This window comes from Haliotis asinina, chromosome 9 (genome assembly GCF_037392515.1).
Source record: "Haliotis asinina isolate JCU_RB_2024 chromosome 9, JCU_Hal_asi_v2, whole genome shotgun sequence".
Lineage (NCBI taxonomy): Eukaryota > Metazoa > Mollusca > Gastropoda > Lepetellida > Haliotidae > Haliotis > Haliotis asinina.
This window is the reverse complement of record NC_090288.1, coordinates 56,471,541-56,497,656: the sequence shown is the minus strand read 5'-3', so window position 1 is coordinate 56,497,656 and position 26,116 is coordinate 56,471,541. Positions and strand designations below refer to the sequence as shown.

General features: G+C 40.1%; 2 long non-coding RNA genes and 1 pseudogene across 3 annotated transcripts; 2 read left to right on the top strand and 1 right to left on the bottom strand.

The window, feature by feature from the left end:
- Positions 1–107: 107 nt before the first annotated feature.
- LOC137296204 (uncharacterized) lies at positions 108–6,396 on the bottom strand. Its single transcript, XR_010957629.1, has 2 exons — positions 5,464–6,396; positions 108–249 (listed from the first exon to the last, which is right to left on the bottom strand). It is a non-coding gene; the product is annotated as an uncharacterized lncRNA (long non-coding RNA).
- On the top strand, positions 2,231–25,739 carry LOC137296205 (uncharacterized). Of its 2 annotated transcripts, none has more exons than XR_010957630.1 (3): positions 2,231–2,289; positions 23,048–23,279; positions 25,328–25,739. It is a non-coding gene; the product is annotated as an uncharacterized lncRNA (long non-coding RNA). The 2 variants fall into 2 exon arrangements; XR_010957631.1 differs by lacking the exon at positions 2,231–2,289 and adding an exon at positions 20,746–20,888.
- LOC137296456 (uncharacterized) lies at positions 14,211–15,027 on the top strand (annotated as a pseudogene).
- Positions 25,740–26,116: the final 377 nt, after the last annotated feature.

The following is a 26,116-nucleotide window of genomic DNA, read 5'->3' as shown; positions in this document are numbered from 1 at the left end:
GATACAAATGCAACATGACAATAACATAACTGCATGCAGGGACAAGATCTCTACTCCGTGACAGTCGGTACCCCCGACACCCTCAGTATCCCCATGATGACACTTACCTTAACTGACACTGGAGAGTTTTAGTTTGTCGAGATGTCGACATAGGCACATACACCCTGGAAACTGGGAAACAACGGCACGTTCTTATATGCTTCTATCTTGTTTCCACTTGTCCTAAAGCACCAAAGATCAAACTGGCACCTGGAAAATAAAATTTTCCATGACGAGTCCGCGTCGGCATCTTGTATATATTAATGATCGCGCCCAGGTATATATAGATTCGCACAGTGATGTCTGTCGTCTTAAATTCGACATGAAACCTCATGATTCAAAACTTGGATATTACCATTTCGCAAAACAGTAGGACCCTCATGTATACCTGCTCCACTACGTCTCCTTCCAGCCTGACAACGATGAAAGAATATGCATCGAATCTAAAATGCCCTTAAGGGAGTTACCATTCTACATGTCCAACACAGTGCACGCTTGTAAATGTCAGGAGGCGGTGGGGTAGTCTAGTGGTTAAAGCGTTCGCTCGTCACACCGAAGACCCGGGTTCAGTTCCCTGCATGGCTACAATGTGTAAAGCCCACTTCTGGTGTTCCTCGCCTGGATATTGCTGGAATATTTCTAAAAACGGCGTAAAACCCAACTCACTCACTCACTAACTGTAATATATACGCTTTCCTCGTACCATGATAAAGTGTACATATGTCAGTACACAAGCTACAATAGGGTATATCATTGCACTCATATCCCACACTGTAGTATAATTCAAACATACACACAACATATGCTATAGTAAAATGTCAGTGTAATTATTAGTAAAACATATATCATATGGAATAGTACTATATACGCATATATATAGATATGCACGTGCACCAAACGGTATATCAGAGTAAAATCAGTATTTTACACGTATCATACTCTGTAGCATGGGATAAATATTTCAGTACACACTTATCGTATGACATAGTAAAGTATAAAAATATCAGTAAACTCATGATATGACACACAGTAGTATAGTATAAATACATCAGTATACGCATGTCACACTCTGCACTATCGGACATGCAAAGCACTATGTACACGTCACAGACTGTAGTGAAGGCAGTTATACAAAGTTATACACCACATTGGATAAAAAGCCAGCCAAGGGAGGTAATAAATTTACAAGACATGGCCGTAGATACATCTAGGATATAGTAGAGAGACTTATTGGAAAGTATACCCTGGAGATATCGAGGATGGAGCGATAGGATGCTCGGGGTGAACCCGGACCTTACTCAAATAGAGAGACAGACTCGGAAAATACTGGGGAGTACGTGAAAGAATACAGACAGAAAGTAGACGAATGTTACATTTTGTCTGACAAATTGGTCGTAAATAGCTCTGTATTCATGTGCGACAATACAAATAAATGCCTCGTGGAGATACCAGGATAAACCGAGAGACGCACCCCAAACCCTGACCGTCGTGACTCGCCCCGAAGACGAGAGACGAGTAGCAGACCAGCCCGCCTCGACATGCCGGCAAGGAGCCGAGAGACAGATAGGATGGTGGTCGAGGTCAGACACGTCCACAGGTTACGTATAACCAGAATGTTCGTAATACTGACTTTGATCTAAACCATGAGCATGATGAACACGATACGACTCCTATTAGCAGTACATTGATATCATTCCTATCACGAAACATCCACCCTCTCTTCGAAATTACAAACCATAACCTTTTAAAAGCAATTGACGTTTTCACACGAAACATGGGCCAAACATACTACAGATTTACAAAATCCATTTTCAGGACATGCCTGCTATGGGAGAGGGCTTTCTCCGTGAGGTGGTATTGTCGTATACATCATATAGTCTATATCCACACAGTTCACCCGTATACACTGTAAATAGCGGACTGCTGTTCACACAGAGTTATATATGTATGAAGGTGTGTGGATGTATGAAAGTACATATTTTAAACGTGAGATCGGGGTCAGATAAACAAGGGGACTTCACATAATAGGGTGACAAGGTAACGGGGTAGTAGACTACTGTATTGTACCAACAAATTTATATGACTATTACAAAGAGTTTGAAATAATCACAGAACAGTGTCTGATCACTTCCCGATTACAATAAGTTAGTTGTTGTCACGTGACCCGCACGCAGACTCCTGCACGTGCAGCACACACTCCCACTCAGTCACCTGCATTCGACAGGTACGCGTGGAGACGGGAGCAGCTGGGTGAGTTTGTTGATATTATGTGTAGTTCTGTTAACACTCTCATACAGGCCTCTGATTACAACATCCATAATGACATTGATAAAACCTTAAACTGCTTGCTTGACCTTTTCAGAAATTGTCTCTCTGTGACTGATACTCGATACTTCCATACATGCATCACTCACAGAACAAAGCATGAAACAACACAACCCAAGTGGTTTGACAAAGAATGCGAAATTTCAAAACGCAAAAAGTATACAATTTTCAATAGATTCAGAGTGACAAACGATCCTGTGCATTGTACCGAGTATCTCGCAGCAAAACGAGATTTTAGAAAGGCAGTATTAGAGAAAAGATATTGAAAATGAATTTCTAGATGCAGCAAGAAGCAATATAAGTGAAGACTTATGGAAAGACATTAAGAAAGACATTAAGAAAGGCATCGAAACCTAGTTGTGGTAATATATCGTCTGATAACTGGTTTGAATATTTCACGTCAATGCTCAGCCCACATAATGACCATAGGCCCGCGAAGGTCCGGGGCTGAATAGGTCTTCAGCAACCCATGCTTGCCATAAAAGGTCGTAAGAATCGATCGGGTTGTCAGGCTCGCTGACTTAGTTGACATATATCATCGGTTCCCAGTTGCGCAGATTGATGTCCATGCTGTTGATCACTGGATTGTCTGGTCCAGACTCGATTATTTACAGACCGCCGCCATACAGCTGGAATACTGCTGAGGGCGGCGTAAAACTAAATTCACTCATTCATAATGACCATAAGCCCGAATTTTGATGATGTAAACCACTGTATTGATAATGGAGTTATTAATTGTGGTCAGTGCAGCGACTGTGACCACATGCTGTGTAATGAAAAACGGTACCCCCCAAATCCCCTTGAGCAGATGATATCCCGACGGAGGCTATCAAAGCTAGTTGTCATGTATTGTCACCTTTTATAAACGATTTTTTAATGAAATTCTTAGTATGGGGATATTGCCTGAAGCCCAGCACTTAGGCCGTATTGTCCTGCTTCAGACAAGAAATAGAGACGATCCAACTAATTAAAGGGGGATATTACGTCTAGACATTATCAGTAAAACTTACTGATTTCATAAATGTATAAGGAAAAACTCCTGGCAAATTCTATTATATTTGTAGACTTCAGAAAAGCATTTGACACAGTTGATAAAAATAAGTAATTGTATGTTCTTTTAAATAATGGTGTACTTGGCAACATAACCTCTGTGCTTCGCAATATGTCCTCGAATGTGAGAACAGCTCTGAGAACCAATAAGCAGATTATGACTGATGTATTTAAATCAACTGCTTGAGTCCGACAGGGTTGTGTACTGTCTCCCGTTCTGTATATTGTATATAGAGAGGAACTCGTGAACGATATTGTGAATAGCGAATATAGTGATGCTTTCATTCATGCATTATCTGTCTTATTATTTGCGGATTACTTTGCCATATTCGGACATAGTGTCATAAACTTATGGAAGAAAATAGATTTTCTTGAAACATATTACAAGAGGTGGGGATTGTCGATTAACACCGAAAAGACTAAGATTGTTGTATTCCAAAAAGTGGCGGGTTTTCGAAGAATGAAAAATGGTATATTGGCTCTGAAAGACTGGAATGTGCTTCGTATAGCAAATATCTAGGATTAATGTTTTCATGCCGGAACCTGTTTTCAAGAGCTTGTGATGGTCTGTGTAAACAAGCCGAAAATGCGTTATATCGCAGCAAAAGATTTGTAAGCCAATTTAAATCGCTTTCCCCAGATACATTCCTTAAAATTGTTTATGACAAAATCCAACCAATCTTCCTCGACGGACCCGAAATTTGGGGAACAATGTATCGTAATAGCATCGAAAAAGTCCTCTCCATGTTTTGAAAGTGCTATGTGTTAGTTACCGCTCTGCTAATGATGCTGTTTCAGCGGAATAATCAATAATAAAACAAGAGTTATTATATCCTGGTAACAACTACTCTGTCAGCTCGAAACAAGATGGTTTAAACGTTGCTACAATATGATGAAAATCTAGATGATAGATGAACTAGATGAACTGGACCTCTCCAACTAGAACATTGTCATTTCAATACGTTTTGCATTTGTATGGATCCACCAAACAGTTTGAAATCCTTATATATTCTTACGGCTCTTCAAACAACGCTGTAGAGATATATGTTACCAAGAATGGTCATCCGATATTGCAAGCTCCACGTATGTGCATACATATTCATTATGTAAACACGACATTGCCTATGAAACATATTTGAAATATTATCCTCTATGCAACTCGGTAGATCTCTTACAAAATTTAGATGTGGTATTAGTAAGCTGAATGTTCAAAACTACAGAAGACCCAAAGATGACACCAGGTCTGCCATTGTGCCCAATGTGTCTATATTGCCCAAGACAAGTACCATTTTCTGTTACAATGCCCTGTTTAATCTCATTTACGCAACAGATATATACCCCCATATAATTGTGTAAATCCCAACATACAGAAGTTTGTGAATTTACTAACTCCCCAAAATCCAAATGTTATTATGCACCTAGCCATATTTGTCAGCAAAATCTATAACGTTTTATGATGTCTGTAAACAATAATGTACTATCCATGCCTGTGCGTTAAAGAAGATTATGTAAAAATGTCACTGTACTCTTGGCCTCATAACCACTCTAAAAATACGTCTGTCTGTCTGCCCGCTTAGCCAATCAGAAAACGACTTTTATGTGTGAGGTAGTATAATGCAAAATGAACCATTTGGCAGTTATTTTCATACGTAAAAGTGACGTGTAAGTAAATCAACATGCACGTTTCACATGCTGTAGTAAAGTATTGTCTATCAGCATACACATATCACACTGTACTAAAGGCAAACGTACGCATATATCATACGATACTGTATAATGTAAATATATCAGAAAAAATAGTAAGCGCATGTGTGTTATTAAACAGAGTTCTCGCTGAAATTTTACTACGAATCCTTGTTCTGTGTGTATAACGTAATGCAAAATGAACCATTGGACACTTATACAATAGGATGAGAGTAGAATGACAGGATGGAGGTTGCTTTAATGCAACAATATTGCATTGGGCCCGAGTCTGTGCTGGGCTTAGGCGACACAAAAATCGGGAACGGATTTCACACATGACACAAAAACGAAAACAGATTTAAATACCTTTGTGTCAGGCTTCCGCATGGTTGTCCAAGCTCAAGTGGACATTGTGGACAACATCCGCAAGGGGCGTAGACGTAGTCTGGAGGTTGACAGGGTAAGCCCGCGGTCGGGCAAGCAACATCTTCACAGCTAGCACAAGTCAAGGCATCAGAAGACAGTGCAAGACTCAGGAACATTAAGACACCCAACATCATACTGCAGACTGTCTTACACGAGTTGATTACAACACTTGTCCAACCCCTGCAACAGGATTATTACAAAACGGGTACCTGCATTGTTTATATAGGCGTTCGAGGCATGGCGGGGATTAGAGAGACGTGTTTTATAGCTTAAAATTCTATTCTTGATACGAGAAAAGTTCTCTGGAACTGCCTGTTTGGCATGTTCAAGGAAATAGCGTTTCAAACAGAGACACATCAGTTTACATTTGACAGCTCACTTTACATTTGATGCCTTATAAATGACAGTTGTCCTACCTCATCATCCAGTTTAAATCTTCCACTTAAGCAGTGCGGCTAGTTTTTAAGGAAACACAATTAGGCCCATTGTAAACCGTTTTGAATACAGTACGTACCTGCTCTCTTAAGAACCATTTATTTGCTACGCTTTGTTTCGGAACACTTTACACTTTAACGTCTTTTGTTTAGTACAGTCCATGTGGCAGCGTTCCATAAACGTGATTCCATGAGCTACTCTATATCATTGTTTTGCATGACATACTGTATGGCTGGTTCTCTGTGGCGCTTTGTGTGGTACTCAATGTAGAGTGTATCCAAGCAGTACTGTTTCTGTGACAGCGTTGGTACATAAGATACTGCCTGTATGGAAGTTTTATTCCATAAGATACCCTCTGTGTGGCAGTGTTATTCCATAAGGTACTATCTGTGTGATTGTGTTATTCCGTAAGGTACTGTGAGTGTTCGTATTAATCCATAAGATACTGTCTGTGTAACAGTGTTAATCCATAAGATACTGTCTGTGTAACAGTGTTAATCCATAAAATACAATATGTGTGCATTGTTATTCCATACGATACTGTCTGTGTGGCAATGTTATTCCATAATGTACCATGTGGCAGTGTTATACCATAAGACACTGGCTGTGTGGCAGTGAAATTCCATTAGGAGCTGTCCGTGTGGTTGTGCTAAACGGTATTGTCTGTGTGATTTTCACCAGACACCAACACCATGTATATAACATCCAAGCAATAGCTACAAGGCAAATAGGATAATCATCCATACGACTCCCAGATACGGACACCTCAACACAACGTTAACGATTCACTGTGAAATGGAGTGGTTCTGGTACCAATCATAAGGCAGCTTTCAAAGACGGTATGGATTCTTGTCTACTTTGTTGACGTGACCTCACAAAAGAGCAGCCTATGAACTTCTTTTCTTCCATCATTCGCTCGTTCCTTCTTTCCTTCGTTCTATCATCCGTTCGCTCCTTTCGCTCCCGTTCCTATGTTCGTTTGTTTGACGCCGCACAAAACACTATTCCAGGTATAAGACAGTGCTCTGTAAACAACCTGGACCACAAGCAGTCCAGTGGTGGACATCTTGAGCATTGATACATTACAAATATGATACAATTGCATGTGTCATTCAATGTTTCAAAAATATTATTCACTGTCCCATCAAACTGCTCTCGCATTCGGTGATGTTGGATAGTTTCAGTACATCTAAAATCGTAACATACTAAGGTAGATAATGGACCAGTGGAGACATGCATACCATAACCAGGAGTTAGGCAACAGCCCAAATACTACCAACACAAAGTTCCGAACGAATTCCCACAGTTCGGCATTTCCACCTGGTAACATAAAGATGTGACTCTCTTGTAACTGTGGTACATTGATTGAAAACGACATGTATGTGCAAGGTAAGATTAATGACACTGGAGGCTGCTAAATATGCTCCGGTCATTCTTATTGTTCATCAACATGACAGAGTTAACGGATAAAGACAAAAGTACACAAAGTCTATGTCAGTTCAGCTGACTTGCGACACATATACCTTATTTTTTTTAAAAAGTCTATAAATGTGACTTTGTCAGACCTTGCCCCGGGGTGAAACATTAGCGCATATTATCCAACTCTCAGAGGCAATGTACCTCTTGAACTTCTGTCTTAAGATTAATCATAAAACTTTAGAAATAATCAAAACAGGAAAATAGTAACATTTCTATAACAAATTACATTGGTGTAAGAACACGTAAATGTTGGTATATAGGTTCTCCGAGATGTCCCTGCACACACAAATGTGTGTCCAAATTGCCAGCAAAGTCAATGCACACACAAATGTGTGTCCAAATTGCCAGCAAAGTCAACTAATCCTGTGACTGGAATGAACCTTGGTTCAAGGATATGACCATGAAACACTGCTTCCCGTTTTTCCAACCGGACATCTTTCGAGTACGTCATGGAGCAAGTTACTTTTTCATATATAACAAACTCACGTGAATCATTAAATCACTCATTTATATGTTGCTGTATCTGACAAATATAGCGACTGCATCAGTCCAAGTGTTTGTGAGTGCTATTGCATATTCCAGGTGCATCACCGTGCCCATGAAAATCTATAATCAAGTTTTCAGAAAGACCACAAAACGTCGTATAGTCTAACACTTCCTGCATTTAGACAGCTCTTCCATGACAGGGGCGTCAGTCATTTTCCGAAGCTAACGTAATTCATTTACACAGAGCACATTTTGCATAAATGAATGACTGTTTTAAATAGTGCCTCCTATCTGTTTCCTTGTGATCAGAAGCAGTTTCTGAAAATAAATAAGTAAAGCCGATACTCAAACCCAGCTGCTGTGTATATGTCCCTTCTCTTCATTCATTCATTCATTCATTCATTCATTCATTCATGTACATACATACACTTCATATTTTCCACGTGGAGTCATGCCCTGTCTATTTCGACAAAGCATAATTCTCAAAGCTATGTGCAAAAGCACTTGTCCTGGTGACAAGCCAGAGGCGTGTTCAGAATCGCGAGCGCCCGCGAACTATCCTCCCAGCTGACTCGCCAAGCGAACAAAGATGGCGACATGTTTATTAGAAAAAACCCATTCAAATCATTGTCATTTGTTAGCATCCGCCTGACGAATGGGCAAGGACTAGCCAAGAAACGTTGTGTAAAGCATAAAGAAGACGTTGACATCCATAACATTTTGTCTTATACATGTTTAATGTCATTCGTCTATACTCGCCCCTTTCCGCAACATCCAACGAGTGCCAACAACGGTTCAGTGTGCGAAACAAATTTTGTTGTCACCAGCTTAATATTTCCGGAATGCTGTCAAAAGCGGCGTAAAAGTAACTAACTCAAGCACTCACTCACTTTACATCGATGCTGACCTTGAGAGTTTTAGCTTGTACAGACGTCAATCCTGGCGCACACCCCCTTGAAACTGAGATACCATGGCACGTTCTTGTACGCTTCTATCTTGTTCCCATTACGCCTGAAGCACCAAAGATCAAACTGGCATCTGTAACAAATCGGTGTCATTATATTGTTTGTGCATAACAGATGTGTGAACGTGCAAATGGCATTTTTTGGGTTGGAGATAGGTAGATGCTGGTATTTTGGTGTATATTCTCCCTGTTCTACGCCCCCCTCAGTCATGGTAGTCATGGTTCGAATCCAAGAATCGCATTTACAGAATAGATTATCTGTTAGAATTGTAACAATGTTTGTGTTTCCAGAAACTGTAGAACCCAAGTCTTGTAACATCTGTGATTTTGCTTCGAATTTGAGACGAAACACCAGTCAACGTCCAAAGTGGCATTTTGCAGTAGAGCTACAGTTTTTATCAAACTCTGACAAACAGTCAGTTTCCATGACTAAATAAGGGTTTGGTAGAGATTAGTCAACTGAAGTGTTTGTTTTGACCGATACTATAGTATTGAATATTTGTGACCGCTATACATATTCAGTAAACACACCACAGGTTGTTGTGAAATATAAGTAAACCAGTAAATACAAATCACAAACTGTTGTAAAGGATACTGTGTGTAAGTTAACCACTGAATACATGTCACACATTGTTGTAAAGTATATAAGTAAACCAGTAAATACATGTCACATTGTTGTAAAGTATACTGTATATAAGTTAATCAGTAACTACATATCACACATTCTTGTAGAGTTTACTTTTTATAAGCAAACCAGTATATGCATATCACACACTGTTGTAAAATAAAAATAAACCAGTGAAGATATATGAGAAGCTGTTGTAAAGTAAACCAGGAAGCTAATGTCATACACTGTAGTGAAGTAAAATTATACAATAAACACACTACATGATTGGCCTCAGGTAGCCTAGTTTTAAAAAGCGTTCGCTCGTTACGCTGTAGACCCGGGTTCGATTCCCGGCATAGGTACAGTATGTCACCTCCTCAGCGTGTTCTGGTCAGCAGTAACGTGGCTGAAATAATATTAAATCCAGCGTAAAACTAAACAAACTCCATCATATGTCACACGCTGCAGTAAAGTATACACATGGCACGCAATATTGTATATATGTAGAAAGTCATAGTAGTGCATTTTGGTGTCTTGCATTGAACTCTAAGAACCAGTTGTTCCTTTGATTCCATGACATCTGTCATATTCGAATAATTGCAGCGAATAAGTCAAATACGTTTATCGTAGTGCAAACACTAAATCAACCATTGCACACTAACCAATAGGATGAGAGTACGCTGGGAGGAGCGGGAGATGTATTAATGCAACACTGTTACGAATTGCGTCCGCGTCTGTGCTGGTTTTGGAGGACAGAAGTATCGGGAATGGATTTCACAGATCGTACTTAAACGAAAACAACCTCAAATACCTTTGTGTCAAGCTTCCGCAGGGTTGTCCAAGCTCAAGTGGACATTGTGGGCAACAACCGCAAGGCGTGTACACGTATTCCGTTGGCTTACAAGGTAAGATGATTAGAGGACATGCAACACCTTTACAGCTAGCGCATGACAGGGCATCAGTATACAGGGCAAAACTCAGGAACACTAAAACACTCAACATCATATTGCACACGTGTTGCACACTAATTAAATACAAGATTTGGCAGCACTCATGCAACAGAATTAGTGCTACAACAGGGGTTCCTGGGTCTTTTACATGGGTGATAAAGTGACATGTTTACAGCATTAAAAATACTAACAGGGAAAGTAGGGTTTTTTTTCTTGAACGCTACGTTTGTCACGTTTACGATGAGGAAATGTTAGCGTTTCAAACAGCGACACCTTGCATTTCATACCTTTTCAGTGAAAATCTTCCTTGGCACTTCCAATAAGCCATGGTTCGAACCCGCATAGTTAATACTGTTAATTCCATTTTCTTTGTAGCTCATTGTAAACAGGTAACGACTGATCTACACGCGCCTTAAAGCAACAGTCGTGGAACTGTAAACAGGTAACGACTGATCTACACGCGGATTAAAGCAACAGTCGTGGAACTGTAAACAGGTAACGACTGATCTACACGCGCCTTAAAGCAACAGTCGTGGAACTGTAAACAGGTAACGACTGATCTACACGCGCCTTAAAGCAACAGTCGTGGAACTGTTTGCTCGCTATATAGTTGCTGAATGTTTTGTAGTGAGTTAGTGAGCGGGTTTAGTTTTACGCCGCAACAATCACTATTCCAGCTATATGGCTGCGGTCTGTAAATAATCGGGTCTGGACCAGACAATCCAGTGATCAACAGTACGAACATCGATCTGCAGAAATGGAAACCGACGACATATGTCAACCAAGTCAGCAAGCATGAACACCCAAACCCGTTTGTCACCTCTTACAAAAAGCACAGTCGCCTTTCAAGGCAAGCATGGGTTGCTGAAGCGGAATGTTTTGTATTTGATAAACACCTTTGTTCGGTCCCATGGTCCCTTAGTAAGTTGATCAATGAATACCAGACTGGTATTATATTGTTCATGAGGTACCAGGTCCATGAGATACTGTGTGGTTGTTGATTCCATAAGGTACTGTCTCCATGGTTGTGTGAATCCCTATGGTACTGTCTCTATGGATGTGTGATTTCATACGGTACTGTTTCCATGGTTGTGCGAGTCCGTAAGGTACTGTCTGTATGATTGTGTGATTCCATAAAGTACTGTGTTCGTGGTTGTGTGATCCATAAAGTACTGCATGTATGTTGTTTGATTCCATAATGTAGTGTCTGTATGGTTGTTTGATTACATAAGATACTAAGGTATGGTGGCGGTGGTGGGGTTGGGGGGTTGGGGGTGGGGGCTGGAAATCAAGCAAGGGCGACGACGGCAAGTGATCTGTATGTGTGACAAGTGCAAGGGTATAAATGTGGCAGCTAAAGGATGTTTTCGTTTTTAGGTTTTGAATAGGCCTGGCACTATTTATGGCATTTCCTTAATTGTTCATCATCACGAAACTACTTCAACTTGTAATGTAATAATCGTCCCGCCTCTAGACATACCAGACAGTCTGACATGAATAATCATAGCGAACACACCCTAAACAACTGTCATAAACCGTCAGCCAAAGTAGGAAATTGAAAACTGGATTTGCTCTAACAAGGAATCGCTACCGGAACATTACCAGGTCGATAATACACGTCGAAACGTGATGACTTCAGTCCAAACCACAAAATATGATGCCCTTCTCAACTACATCACCATCGAAAACATAGTGTGTTTTGATTTTAGCCGTTTTCGAGGGTGATTGTTTACATTCTATTTCTCGAGAGTAAATCTTAGTTTTTCATATAAGTACGGGACCCGTGAAGGTTCCGGGGTAGAATAGGCCTTCAGCAACCCATGCTTGCTATTAAAGGCGACTCAGCTTGTCGTAAGAGGCGACTAAAGGGATCGAGTGGTCAGGCTAGCTGACTTGGTTGACACATGTCATCGGTTCCCAAGTACGCAGATCGATGCTCATGTTGTTGATCACTGGATTGTCTGGTCCAGACTCGATTATTTACAGACCGCCGCCATATAGCTGGAATATTGCTGAGTGTGGTGTAAAACTAAAACTCACTCACTCACTCATATAAGTACGGTATGTGAATAATGAGATGCAACAATGAATACTGTAAGTCATCACCCCTGTAGACAGGGTGAATCGCTGTTCGTAGCTTTATGTCCTGAAATGTATTTCCATAACACTGTCAACATTCCATTGTCCGTGTGCACTCTTCTCTTGAGTGAGTGAGTGAGTGAATTTGGTTTTGCTCTGCCTTACATTCATATTGCGATGAAGGAACGCCGGGAAAGACGTTTCACGTTTAAGTGTCGGTGAAATCTATGAGGATGGACATATTACTGACAAGGAACATAATTACTGACATGGTTCTGGTATGTCTAAGGGACATTCACCTGTACAGCGTTTAATCTGTCACCATGCATACAATGATGGACACACACCTGAATGTACAGGGTACGGTGACGGTGGGGTAGGCTAGAAGTCACAGTGTTCGCTCGTCATGTCAAAGACCCGGGTTCGACTCCCTAATGGGTGCAAGGTGTGCATCCCATTCCAGTGTTACGGTTAAAAATTTGCCGTGACAAAAGGTTCATGAAATCCCCTCAGAACCAGCAAAGCAATATGTTTGCATTCAACAAAAACAATATTTTCAATATGTTTGTATTCAGCAAAAACAAAGTCAGATAGAAATCAAAATTCTGAGATTCACAATAGAGGTTTCATGTACAATACAAATGAGTCAAATCAACAGTAATGGGTCACAAATATATTGTCAACTCCGCGAAGTCTTGATGTGAGAAACAGTTATGCAGATCTTAACACAGCGAGCGGTCAGGCAGCGGTTATATAGATCAAGCGTTTGCGGAGAGGCAGATATATACTCCAGCAGTCTGTGTGTATTTCCGTTGCGACAACACGACAACGAGCCGGCAACGATGTATCAAATCTTCGTACGTATTATCCAGGAGAAATATTAACATTAAATTCTGGAATCTTTTGGAATCTGTTTCAACCCCATCCATGAAATACATGCAATGATATTTACGTGTCGTTAATGACCCTTCCCACTTGATCTGAACTAGGTCGCCTGCACCTTATTGATGCCATATAAGGTAACGGAAGTGACGTTAGGAGCTGTATTAATCTGACGGTGGATGCCAAAAGTTGTAATTCAAATAAGGAAAGAAAATGTAAAATGATCCCTGATCAATGAAAACGAATTTGCACGCTCAAACAAAATAGAAATTAAGAAACAATTTATTGTACTCTTGTACACATGGTTATTTATTCAAATTCATTATTTAACATCATATTTTGCATTGAAATATGGTTGAAATCATGTCTAAAGTATAAAATCAAACAAGATATGAAGTATAAAGAACATTACAATGAAAATGAAAATTTTCTGAAATATTCTTTTCTCTTTTTTATTCAAATGTTTTAAAAAAGATATCATTTTTGAAATAATAATTTCAATTTAAAAGTAATATTTTTTCAGGATTTTCGCAAAGCTAAGTGAAAACTCAATTTTCCTGCTAAAGCAAGACGACAGTATGATCCTGTTAGTTTGCAACAAGCATTTGCTGCCTCCCAGACTGGGATGTCAGTTTATCGTGCTGCGCGCCCGTATTGTGTTCCGGAGTCAGCTCTCAGGGACAGAACAAGGGGTAATGTTGTAGTTGGTGCACAGCCGGGTGGAGATTCCCTTCTCTCCCATGAAGAGGACAGTTAGTTCCCTTCTCTCCCATGAAGAGAACAGTTATTTGAACATGTTAAATGCATGTCTTCTATAGGCTATGGGTACACCAAACTTAATGTACAATATCTTGCTGCAGACTTCGCAGTCACTCAAGATAAAAGAACACCAACTGACAAACCTGTGAGTGACAACTGGTTTTATGGTTTCCTGAGACGCTGGCGAAACCTCAAAAACTCTCAATGTTGCGAATTCAATATGCATCTGAAGAAGTCCTCTCTGCATACCTCAGAGAGCTGGCCACCTTCACGACGCTTCATGGTTTACATGACAAGCCTGAACGTGTCTTTAACTTGGGTGAAACGGGTGTGACAACTGAACACGCACCACCTAAGATGTGATGTGATGCTACATGTCAACCACGGGTTGTGACGTCACCAAGGTCCTCAGCAGTAACCATCACTGGAGGAGGTAATGATGTAGGAAATCACACACGCACACACGCACACACGCACACACACACACGCGCACACACACAGACAGAGGTATTGCGGCAGATACGTCAGGACCCAAACTACTTCTTCTCTTTGACGGCCATAGACCACGTGTTTATTTGACGCTAGTGCAGTGGGCTAAAATGCACAACATCATTTTATTCCTGCTGCCACCTCACACACCTAACACAACCACTGGATGTTGCTGTATTTGGACAGCATACATTTTAAATGTATGTACAACAGAGAATGCCAGCTCTTTCTTCAACGGAATCCAGGAATGAAGATCACAGCTAAACCATACTTGTTACTTGTTACTAAACCTCTCTCCTAACTAAAAAGTAACATCAGCATTCAGAAAATCTGGCATCTATCCTCTCTGCAATCATGCATATCCTGACATGTAGGTCTCACCGGCTAACATCTATACTGCTGTACAAGATCAGGATCAGAATCAGTGCAGACATCAGCTGGCATTCCACCATCATCTTCATGACCACAGGCATCCGCGAGCATTCCACCGTCATCATCACAGGCATCAGCTACTAGTCCATCATCATTTTCACAGAGAGCGCATAGGTCCTTTAAGGAGAGGAAAGTCACTTCAGTGACCGCCAAACCGCAAAAGGAGAGATTTGCACCACCATACACTGCAAAAATGACTTGGTTTCCAGAAAACTGGAAACCATCCGTAATGTGTCTAATTGCGGAATCCAGTTGGTTTCCATTCCCCGAAACTCACTGAGTTTCCAACTGGATTCCATTTTGGATTCTGTGATTCTGTAAATGGAAACCAAAATGAAACAAGTTCGGGGGTTTCTTGTTGGTTTCCATATCTGGAATTTGCAATTCTCAGATCTCATTAAATGGAAACCAACATAAAAGCAGAAAATGTAGTTTCATGTTGGTTTCCATTGCGCTCTTTAGAACTAAGTGACATAAAATGTGCAATTGTTTGCCATCCTGACATCCAGGTGGTATCCATTCATTGAAACTGGGTGACCTAGTTTCCAAATAGAATCCACAATGGAGATGAAAACTGACACGAAACTATATGGTCATGTGTATACTGCTGGTTTCCATTCCTGACTGAAACTTAGTTTTGAACTTGGAATATTCATGAGGTCTTATAATTCAATCTCAATGTGCCTGGGGAAAGAATAGCAGATTCATATCACCACTGCTTAGATGAACAAGACAAAAGTAACTTGTTGACGCATCATTCGGTGGATATCAGAATTTTAAAATGTTTCTTCAAACTAATGATACAAGAACAAACGATACACATTCAAACGTTTCTTCACATTCTTGTTTATTCATGATGTAATGAAGTATCATATCATATTCCAACTACCATGCACACAAACTTCACAATAACCGTACTAAACATACCATGCAATGGTGAAGTAAAGGAAAAATGACTATAAATGAATAAATGAATGAGGCAAGTCCAGGTTTCGGTTGTCAGCTTTGTCAAATTGAGGATCAAACGCTTTCTTTATCTGAAAAGAAATAATAAAACAGTGATATCTATATACAAGAATAAAAGGTGAGTTGACTCTGCATAGATACATTCCTCAAACTTTTATTATATATTAATTATGACTTATTGGATCATTGAGTTGTGTACGGGCTTGTTATTCATAGCATTTGTGTATACTCACTGCTAATTATTACCTTGCTTTTATTTCATTTACTAATTTGAATATTCCGAATATTATTTGTTTACAAACAGATTGTTGAATAAGTAAAGTTTCAATGAATTTGTGTTATATTCTGTTATTTGTCATCCTGAAGCCTTTTACCATTATGCAATTGAATAAAATACCTGATTTGCTACATGTGAGACATGAAACAACCTCTTTTTGGAGGACCGGGTAAAGGACCGGCACGAGCAAGTTTCAGTTCATGGAAACTAGGTTGGAAACTATAACACGGAAACCGGGTTGAAACCTACAGTAAACTCATGCATGGAAACCAGGTTGAAACCTTCAATAAACTCGTACATGGAAACCAGCTGGATCCCGCTTGAGGAGTGGGTAATGACACGAACTGGAAACCATCCCGAAATGGTGCAGTTTCAGTTGCATGAAAACCACAATGAAACTATAGGAAACTCCCTGGAAACCAACTGAAAATGTTGGTTTCCATGACGTTTCCTCTCGGTTTCAGTGTTCCGGAAACAAACTTATTTTTGCTGTGATATCTTGGAGGAAACCTGGTCAAACAGAAAAATGTAAACACCATGAAATCAACAAAAAAAACAACACTCGAAAGAAAGATCTTAGAATTTGTTCCTCCAGTAAAGAAAAAGAAACCCTCAATAGCAGTACCAAACACTTCTACATCCGGTCCACAACCTGGTCCATCGGCATACCTTGTAGATGATTCGGACCCCATGATTCTTCCCATGCATCTGATGATGACAATGAAAATTGTTGTCTTTGTGGTAAGAACAGTCCTCCAGCCATGAGGTCCCTCCCCTATCTTGTCATTGTGAAGTGGGCTCAGTGTGACAAGTGTCAGCACTGGACCCATTTGTCATTTTGCACTGACATCACTTGTGTGAGGCGCCACAGTAAATTTATCCGTCCACATTGTGAATAAAGTCTCTAAATGACTGTGAAACTAATTTGATTGAACATTTGTGCATTCTATTTTTGGAAGTCTGGTGATTTCCCGAGATAGTGCTTCGTTATGGACACAGTTTTGTTCAACTTGGATAGCAAAAAATATATCTCAACCGTTTTCACATTTTCATTTTTTAATCCCTATTTCACCTTGCAATACGAGTTTTAGTGTTTACCGCGATACGATGGAGTCATCTCCTTTGGAAATATTAGCCGGCTTCGTTCGTCTAATGGCTCTCGCTGAAACACTATTAAAGTTAAAATAATATTTTCTTCACAAATGTACTGACTAAATGTCATGGTAATCGGATTTCATGATGAAATAGGCCATATAAGTTCCAAATTCTGTTGACGATTATGGATATGCCAAGTACCGCGATACAACGTGGTCGCAGGCTATATATAATTATCGTGTTCAATAGCAGATTTCTCTTCATTATAGCCTGATAAATAAGAAAATTGTCTTTTCACGTAATAAACCGTTAGCAACTGACAATAACTTGTTAAACTTGGGTTTTAACGGTTGTTTTAAAAAATAACTGGGTATATGAAATATATTTGCCCAGTTGAACTCATTACACTCGGCAAGTCTAGATCGCGTATCATTTTGTCGGATTTGGGTGGATAGCGCGAAGAGAACATGGAGATGAGTTTTAACCAGTAAGGAATATAACCTTTCAATTGTCAACACATGAATACGATATACATGTACCTGCTTCTCCAAAGACAAATGTATTTGGTATTCACATTCGCAAGATACCGTTTACATATATTACAGCAATATCCTTCCCAACCATTTGTGTTTTTGAGAGCCCCATAATTCTTACCCGTATGATAATACATGTAATATCGTTCAGACGAATATTTGAAAGTAAACCTCATAGTGCAAATCTTTAAAGCTACAAAGGCAATTAAAGCTTTCTTCTCCCTCGGCAGCGAGGAACCAATTCAGGGTTCTACTAAATGATTCAGAAACACTGGTAGGACGTGACAATATCAAGCGTAGTTTTACGGATATCTGAGGTTCGGATAAACGGGGCACGACTGTACACATTTCTGATTTTGATACTTTCGGTCCTTTTTCTTAAAAAAATAAACATAATTTTGGTTTTACCAAGATTAGAATTTAAGGTCCACGTATCGCAATAGGTTTCTAAAACATTAATTTGCTTTTAATTACGCTGAGTTTTTTTTTTTACAGGCGCATATTTTCATAAGCTTTGAGACCCGTGAAGGTCCCGGGGTAGAATAGGCCTTCAGCAAGCCATGCTTGCCATAAAAGGCGACTCAGCTTGTCGTAAGAGGCGACTAATGGGATCGGGTGGTGAGGCTCGCTGACCTGGTTTACACATGTCATCGGTTCCCAATTGCGCAGATCAATGCTCATGTTGTTGAAAACTGGATTGTCTGGTCCAGACTCGATTAATTACCGACCGCCTCCATATACTAGTAGCTGGAATATTGCTGAGTGTGGCGTAAAACTAAACTCACTCACTCACTCACTCATAAGGTTTGAAAAGTGACCGTTTTGCGGGAAATGCGCTCGCGTGGTCCTGGATCTGCGTACGGCTATGAAATTACACAGAAATGTAGAATATTTAATTTCCTATCCGCTGTTTTAAATATAAGTGCAACTACATTTGCGGTTGGAGAAATAGATACTGCTAAATGACGTCCAACATTTTCTATGCGTTTAAAAGCACTCAGTTTTTCTTTGTTTTATCGTGCACCGATACAAGCACTCTGGTATCTTTACCGAAAGTGTTAGCGAAGAAATTACACCTTGATATCTGAACGACATAAGTGTATATGAAATGGATTCATGGGCTAATGCATAACGCCATTCGCACTAAATCTAAAATGACCGCAATATCTATGTCAAAAATCAATTTTCTTCCATGACCTCAAACGCACACAGAGAGGCTATGCAATTATGGGGATTAGGGGCATAACTCCGCTATGCATAGCACTAGGCCAATGTAACTCAGATCACATGCAGAGAATTGGTTGTGGATACGGACACAATATTGTCCTTTTTTAACGGTGAACCAAACTATTCCAGCACAAAGTTCCCCAGTGTGAGCGGATACGTTTTGGTAGTTTCACAATTTGTAAGAAACAAATGCCAATACTACATGAGAAAACAGGCAATGAGGATTTGGATGGCGATATCAGATACACAAGTGAGTTCTTAGATTTTCATATTCTCCTGTTTGTATAATGTATTTTGAATTATTTGCATCATTAGTAAAGGAGTAACAGTCACATCCCCAAATGTAATGAAATTACTGAAAATAATAACACTTTAGTTGACGTCATGGCATGTTTTGTGAATTTTGTGACCTCGGAAAAAGACGACATTGCTTTGCTGATTAGTACATATCTCAACTTATTTCCATTAATTGTTATAAACTCTCGGCTGCTATGGTAGAACTCAATATTCTTTTAGCAAAACATAAAAATTAATGGTTTTAAAATCGAAATAGTGTCCTGAATGTATCAACATTTAGACGGTTTAACTGCGCATCTTATTGTGAGCAAGGCGAACACCTGTTTGGAAATAATTTAATGTAAATGAAAAACAATATTTCACAGCACCCGAACATTCATTGAATATTCATTTAGCATATAAGTTTTTATTCTTATGATTATGTATATATGTGAAACGTTCAAAAATATCGTTTTCTTAAAGTATGGAACTATTAGAAAATGGACGTAAGGTTTGTCGAGCTTAGACATGACCTGGTTTATATATTTTTAAACATTTTTCGTACAAATATTGTTTGAGTTAGATATCCTACCATCGCAATGTATTTGAATAGATTGTGAATTGATTATATTATCGAAAACACTGGTAATAAATCATAAAACATTTTTGACAAACTCGCACCTGATCAATCAATATTCATAATTGTTTTGATATCACTGACTCCACATCATGAGAAAGCATCAAAATATTATTTTCAATAAGATCTGAAAATTACTGGACATAGTTCGTTGGAAAACAAAACGAAAACAGACAAAAAGACTTAGGGGGCAACTTTGCCTGGGACCAGCAGCACAACCAAATACATTCCAGGAAGCATTGTCTTATATACGAACACAGGCTTTACCATTTTCAAAACTAATTTTAGTTTTATCCATATGTGAATGGACACCGGATTTATAAGAAAAGAAGTTGTAAGAAGTAATTATAATTGGATGTACAATGGTCATTGTGTTCACAGCCTTCCACATAGGCATTAACGTCACAGTATTTTCTAGTTTCTGCAATTACGACAGTTATCATGAATTACATCTATTGACTTCTGAGCCATACAGCTCTCTTTTCTGTCATTGATTATAATTGCTAGACATTGTTAACGGAATTTAATTAATATGAATCAGCATTGAAAAATTCTGGTCAATAACACAACAGGTGTATAGTCATTTATAGTTAATGCAACGTATTGTGACACGACTACCGCATGTTACCATGGTCGCTCAATACAGGTGAGATCGTTAAAGAGGCAGGACACCCGACCTTAACAGTTCATTGTTAGAAGCATAAAGTGTTATTAAGTCAGTTCACGGGCGGTCTTAATCGAAGACGACCGGTACTTGATGTAGCGGATTCGTTTTGACGAGGAATCATAACAGTAAGTTTCCGTTTAATTTTTTTTATTGTGATACTGCCATGCCACTATGTCATTTTTCAATAACACTGAATGGTACCTTCGTAATTTAAATTATTATCAGGTAAGGTAAGCTTGTCACCAGCATTGCAACTAGTCCCTGGTCTACGAATTCCTAATTCCTAAACTGATTCTCTGGCCACTCTGCAATCAAGGAAAACAAAACCACAATCTGAGGACATGGCGCAGGATCCATTGGTCAGATGAAAGCTGTTTTCGTCTTCGTGTTACTGATGGCTGTTGGCGAGTTTGGAGAAGGAGTAATGAGGCTTATTAACAGCGGATGATCCATGTAGCTGAACCCTTTGTCGGTGGCTCTGTAATAGTGTGGGGGTGTATCTCTTATGACTGTAAGCTGAATCTCATCACCATTCAAGGGACACTCAATGGTCAGAGATACCAACAGGAAGTACTGGAAGCTGATGTTGTCCTCCATTTTTATAACCGCCCCGTCGCCAGCCGGCCAGTATTTATGGACGATAACGCTGGGCCCCATCATTCCAGGGCTTTTATCGCATACTTGCAGAACAACGCAGTTGACAGATTACCTTGGCATGCGAGAAGCCCTGATCTCAACCCAATTGAGCACTTACGGGACCATCCGGGGCGTCAAGTTCAAGTAAGGGATCTACCTGTTCAAAACCTACAGGAATTACCCCAGGCTCTTCATGAGGAATGGCAGAGGATTCCAATGATGAGCATTCGACGTTTGATTTCCAGCATGAGGAGGAGGATTGCAGCAGTTATCCGTGCGAGGGGAAGATACCCCAAATACTGATGTCACCATTAGTGGGGGGGGTTAGAACTTTGTGTACTTTGGAGCACAGACATTGTCATGGTGACCATAGTTTTGGACATGACTGTTGATAGCGTGTTTAGTAACCCCCATATGACTGTCAATAAGTACAGCCAAAAGTAGCAGCAGTGTTGGTAGTTGATGGATTGACACTTTAGATGGTTCAGTTAACGAAATTATATCCATGTGTTTGGTTTCCATATCATGAATTACGAGTGTGCTATGTTAAACACACTCTTATAGCATGAAAATGGGTAGTGCTTAATTAATGCTCATGTGTATATTTTCGAAAATTTACTTTAGAAATCAATAGAAACGTCTACAAGGGGATTACAATGGCTTTTAACAATAATGATAGTGTAAGGGCTATAACAGTACAAATACAATGGCAATACGTTATAGAAACAGTTAATGCGGGACGAAAGACAATGATGAAAATATTCAGGCCTCCAAAAACAGGCCTAGATTGAGGATTCAGGATGAATAGCGATCTCCACACAAATGTCTTTGCTTCTTAAGAAAATGTAATGTAACTCCCTGTCACACCACAACACTCCCCTATACCTTTGCAGAAATAATGTAATACAAAATCAACACTGTGCGGGCAATGATTAACACTGCACATCATTGTCCACATCCATATGTCCACTGACGAGTGTAATCAAATGTTGTCGACTAATGTCATCAGCCTACATGGCTCGTTACGTCAACTGATTATTACGCCACAGTATAAGATCCGGGTACGTTTTGCATTAAATGACATCAGACCAGAAATGTGGCATGCATGTCGAGTGACATACATAAATGTAAAAGCGGTAATCACGTTGAGGACGTACAATTTGACGCTAGCTTTATTTCATACTATTTCGACCTCGACCGAGCCGCTCCAACAGTGCATGATTCCGTCTCTCTACAGCTGCGTCAATACTATGGTTTATGAGTCATAAACGTACTTAAACCACCCAAAAGGCCATATTGAATATCCTTCAAAATCCACATCCCAATATCTTCCTGATTCATTCACCTTAAAATGAGTATAATTTCTTCACCTATCGAATACTGAGTCCCAATCAAAACAAAAAGGCAACGTTTCTATACCTTCACCCGCATTGCTATCCAAAACAATGCTTCTGTTTTGATCTAGAAACATGAACAAACATAAATTGAAATTACTGAGTGCGGAGCAAACAGTGTTCAACCAGGTATGTATACTTGGAAGCTTTGTGTACACAATGAATTTATACTCATAGATTTATTAATAGGGATGAATATGAAAAAAAGGTATTCTTCAAGATAACCTGTGCTTATCCTTTACCATATTCTTCAGAATAGCTCACAATGAGGGTTTACACAATCCTCGCCGTTGTAACACTGGTCATCCTCGGCTTGGTCAGTGCCACCTTGGGATATGACAAGAGCAAACTGTGCCGCCAGTCCTGTGCCAATATCAAGTGTCCCAAGTTGCGTCGACGACACTGCCAGATGGTGATAAAGCCGTGTGGGTGCTGTCCAGTGTGTGCGTCAGGCATTGGGCGACCTTGTGGAGGGCAGCATCCGCCGTGAGTAGTACCTATTGCACGTCACCATTATTTATCATCCATTTTCCATTGCCCATCACTCAATGGCAATTAACTATTGGCCATTATTTATTATCAATTATCCATTACCCACTGGCCACTCGCTATCATCTACTAGCTAGGCAATAACGATTTTCTATTGTCATTACCCAGTATTTATTAGCCATTACCAACTGGTCATAATCTATTTTTTTTCGCCATTAGCCATTATCTATAATCTGTTATCCATTGGACATTACCCATTGCTCATTTGCAAATATCCATTACCAATTACCCATTGCCATAAACGCATGTCCCGATGATATTGCTTCATTATTGTTATAAGAGGCGTAAAACCACACTCGCTCACTCTAACGCAATCAGTTCCATTCTTTTCAAATAATACGGCACATTTCTCTGCCACGCACAACGTACTGAAAACACTAACCAAATCTAAACGCATTAGCAAAAGAAAGTGAACACATTTTATATTGCGTTTTTAGCAAAGTTGTTAAAGATAGCTTTAAAATCATTTTAGGAAGAAAGGTTCGCCCACACACTGACTAATCATGTGCCCATACGCACAATGATGGTTGTGTAGAAGTACGTGAATTTGCGAAAAATGGCAAAACGTGCATCTCGGAGAAGATGCTTGTCGAGTACTGGTGTGAAAAGGCGGCGAATCGGGGGCCATACATCTCAGCTGACAGAAAACCGCCGAAATTATGCCACGGCTAACATGCCACAGAGAGAGGGCCATATATAGGCATGACGCAGATGGACGCCAACAATGGCCATACTGCAAGGGCCCTGAACAGCACACGTGGTACCACCATCAGGCTGTTCCAGCATTACAGTCAGACTGGCAGCACCCAAAGACAGACCACGTGTGACGACCGCACAGGAAGTCCACCATCTGCGTACTTGTCATCTGCGCAACCTGTTCATAATGGCAACGGAAACGATGGCAACGGCTCTGAGACATGTCATCAGTCGACGTACAGTGCTATGACGTCTACGTGCAGCAGGTATCAGAGCTCGCCGTCCCCTACGGGGAAACCTGGAACATCGTGGTGTGACAGGAACATCGTAGGTTGCAGAGGGCAAAGACTGTAGGTCCTTGCCTGGTATGGAATAGAAAGCGGATGATTTTCACAGACTAAAGTCGACTCATCATGTTCCATGATTATTGCATGTTTTTCTTTGATTTTATCGATCATTCGATCGTTTACTTTCTTTTGCCCGACGATTTATATATCGTGCTGTTTAGAAAGAGCAGTCATCTGAAGGAAATTCAGCTACTCAGTGTATGCAAACTATCAGTCAACATTAACATTAAATGTATACGAACGATCCTCGGCGCCCTGTCCAGATGTACGAAATATTGTTCTAAATGTAAAATGAGTAGGTTGGCCCTTTACGCCAGTAAACTATTTTTGTAGACCCTACCTTCCACCCCGACCCCACGGTGACTCGATGCGAAGAAGCTTTTGTTGTCAGACGTTTTAAAACCAGGGTCGAGTCATGTTGCTACCTCTTCAAAGGTGTCTCGATAAACGTACTATTGTCGTGACATGTAGCTCGTCCTTGGGCTACAATTGGTCGGTTGGGTAACGCCACTCTCCAGCTATATGACAGCGGCCTGTATATAATCGCATCTAGATCAGTGATCCAGTGATCAACAGCATGAGCATAGATCTACACAACTGGGTTGCGATGACGTGTGTCAACCAAGTCAGCTAGACTGACTATCCAGTACCTTTAGTCTCCTCGTACGACAGTATGCTGAAGACCAATTCTAACCCGGATATTAGTGGGTTCCGTTGGACTAAATGTGAGGTAACGTCACAGATGACATTCATAAGACACTGCCTAAAGATCCCTAGCCTCTTGAGAGAATTTTAAAGTTCGACAGATGGGGTAACAGGACATAATGACATAGAACATAACAGTACATAATGACATACTGACACACTGACACACTGACACACTGACACATAGCATTTCAATGAACGATTTGAGGTATATTTAAGAGCTGATTTATTTAACAGGTGTATGAAATATCTGTGGTGCATCAAGAAGACGGCCATGTCCATAGAGGCCCATCGCGGACCATTGCCGGATCAGTTCAAGGGCGTGTGTGGTCACGTGAGACCCATTATGAGGAGGAGGCGTTATCGGAAACGGAAGCGGAAGTGGAGGCCGAGGCCAAGATGGATGTGGCAGCTGCAGAGAGGAGGGCATTGAAACTTCGATATATGATGTCGTTAGCAGGTCTTGTCACTTTGTTTGTTCCATCGTATGTTGAAAACGTGTCTGTAACATCCAGATTTGCTACGAAGATTGGGAATGAAAGCAAATGACGTCTGAAAACTGGTTTTGTTATTGTAACTGATTGTAATCCCGCGGGCACGAGTGTGTTCAAGATTTTTGGAAATCGAATGAATAAAATTTTAGCGGAGACTTGACTTTTTGCTCTCGCTGTTACGGGGACATAATTTGGTGTGAATAGTCTAATAGGGTTATGAATCGAATCCCAGATTGAGCTTGATTGTGTTTATTGATACATCATCAAAAATCAATGGAAAGGGTCTGTAGTGAACAGCAAAAGAAACGCATATCTGGCTTTTTGTCACGTTCGTAAATAGAAGACAGCTGAAATTATGCTAAAAGTTTATTTTTTAGAAAGCACTGTCATCTTAACATCTGAAAATTGATGCTGACATTTAACTGCAATAAATTCAAACTGACCACAGTCGGTCAGTTAGAGATAACCCTGAACGCGAAAAAGTGACAGCGTCTTTACTAGCCCATATGGCCCCCTTGACCATCCATACAGG